The sequence below is a fragment of the Nerophis lumbriciformis genome, linkage group LG21 (genome assembly GCF_033978685.3).
Source record: "Nerophis lumbriciformis linkage group LG21, RoL_Nlum_v2.1, whole genome shotgun sequence".
NCBI lineage: Eukaryota > Metazoa > Chordata > Actinopteri > Syngnathiformes > Syngnathidae > Nerophis > Nerophis lumbriciformis.
In genome coordinates this window covers 41422501-41425000 of record NC_084568.2, presented here as the reverse complement: position 1 = coordinate 41425000, position 2500 = coordinate 41422501, and the positions used below count along the sequence as shown (strand labels likewise).

Here is a 2500-nt window from a genome sequence, read left to right as displayed (position 1 = left end):
ATTGACACTGTGTTGTACACTTTGTAGAAATTTTATTGTCCACTTTTCTGTACATTTTATTGTACCTTTCATTGACACTTTAATGTACACGTTAACTTTTTATTAACGTGTACAATACAATGTCAATGAAGGGTACAATAACGTGTTCAATAAAATGTCATAAAAAGGTCAATAAAGTGTACATGTAAAATGTACAGAAAAGTGTACAATAAAATGTCTATAAAAAAAGTTAACGTGTACACTAAAGTGTCAATGGAAGGTACAATAAAACGTACAGAAAAGTGTAAAATAAAATGTCTATAAAGTGTACAATTCAATGTCAATGAAGTGTACAATAAAATGTCATAAAAAGGTCAACAAAGTGTACAATAAAATGCACAGAAAACTGTAGAAGTTAACGTCTACATTAAAATGTCAATGAAGTGTACAATAAAATGTCAATAAAGTTGACAATAAAATGTCAATAAAACTGACAATAAAATGTCTATAAAGTGTACAATAGAATGTCTATGAAAAAGGTTAACATGTACACTAAAGTGTCAATGAAAGGTACAATAAAACGTACATAAAAGTGTACAAAAAATGTCAATAAAGTGTACAATAGAATGTCTATAAAAAAGTTAACGTGTACATTAAAGTGTCAATGAAAGGTACAATAAAACGTACAGAAAAGTGTAAAATAAAATGTCTACAAAGTGTACAATACAATGGCAATAAAAAGTTAATGTGTACAATACAATATAGGGTACAATAAAGTGTACAATAAAATGTCATAAAAAGATCAACAAAGTGTACAATAAAATGCACAAGTTAACGTCAACATTAAAATGTCAATGAAGTGTACAATAAAATGTCAATAAAACTGACAATAAAATGTCTATAAAGTGTACAATAGAATGTGTATAAAAAAGTTTAACGTGTACACTAAAGTGTCAATGAAAGGTACAATAAAACGTACATAAGTGTACAAAAAAATGTCAATAAAGTGTACAATAGAATGTCTATAAAAAAGTTAACGTGTACATTAAAGTGTCAATGAAAGGTACAGTAAAAGGTACATAAAGTGTACAATAAAATGTCATAAAATGGTCAACAAAGTGCACAATAAAATGCACAGAAAACTGTAAAAGTTAACGTCTACATTAAAATGTCAATGAAGTGTATAATAAAATGTCAATAAAACTGACAATAAAATGTCTATAAAGTGTACAATAGAATGTCTATAAAAAAGGTTAACGTGTACACTAAAGTGTCAATGAAAGGTACAATAAAACGTGCATAAAAGTGTACAAAAAAATTTCAATAAAGTGTACAATAGAATGTCTATAAAAAAGTTAACGTGTACATTAAAGTGTCAATGAAAGGTACAGTAAAAGGTACATAAAAGTGTACAATAAAATGTGTACAATACAGTGTCAATAAAAAGTTAACGTGTACAATACAATGTCAATGAAGGGTACAATAAAATGTTCAATAGAATGTCATAAAAAGGTCAATAAAGTGTACCGTATTTTCCGCACCATAAGGCGCCCTGGGTTATAAGCCGCGCCTTCAATGAACGGCATATTTCAAAACTTTGTCCACCTATAAGCCGCCCCGTGTTGTAAGCCGCATCTAACTGCGCTAAAGGAATGTCAAAAAAACAGTCAGATAGGTCAGTCAAACTTTAATAATATATTAAAACCAGCGTGATGTGGGCGCGCATGGAATCGTATATCAACATGGACAAAGCTGCGTGAAAAAAGCCACCCGGCCTCTTCGCGTAAACTTCCCTTAACCACTCGCTCATCTTTTCTTCATCCATCCATCCCTTCGAGTTAGCTTTTATGATGACGCCGGCTGGAAAGGTCTCTTTTGGCAAGGTCTTCCTTTTGAATATCACCATGGGTGGAAGTTTCTGGCCATTAGCATGGCAAGCTAGAACCACAGTGAAGGATGACTTCTCATTCCCTGTGGTGCGAATATTCACCGTACGTGCTCCCGTTGTATCCACAGTGCGGTTCACAGGAATATCAAAAGTCAGTGGAACCTCGTCCATGTTGATAATGTTCTCTGGCCGGATCTTTTTTTCAGCTATCTTGTTTTTACAATATGCACGGAAAGTAGCCAGCTTTTCTTGAAAGTCTTTAGGCAGTTGCTGTGAAATAGTAGTCCGTGTGCAGATGGAGAGATTGCGTCTTTTCATGAACCGGAAACCTGTCGCTTAGTAGGAGCCATTTTGTGGTCTTTACAGATGTAAACACACAAAGGAAATGAAACGTAATATCCGCGCGCTTCTTCTTCTTCTTCTACGCGGGCGGGTGGTTGCTTACAGTAGAAGAAGAAGCGCTTCCTGTTCTATGGGGGCGGGTGCTTACCTTGGCGGTTGCTTGCGTAGAAGAAGAAGCACTTCCTCTTCTACGGGGAAAAAAGATGGCGGCTGTTTACCGTAGTTGCGAGACCGAAACTTTATGAAAATGAATCTTAATATTAATCCATATATAAAGCGCACCGGGTTATA

At 34.3% G+C, this 2500-nt stretch overlaps 1 protein-coding gene across 1 annotated transcript in view; it reads right to left on the bottom strand.

Moving 5' to 3' along the window:
• umad1 (UBAP1-MVB12-associated (UMA) domain containing 1) overlaps positions 1-2500 on the bottom strand; it is an 11363-nt gene that overhangs the window by 2314 nt on the left and 6549 nt on the right. The window lies entirely within an intron of this gene.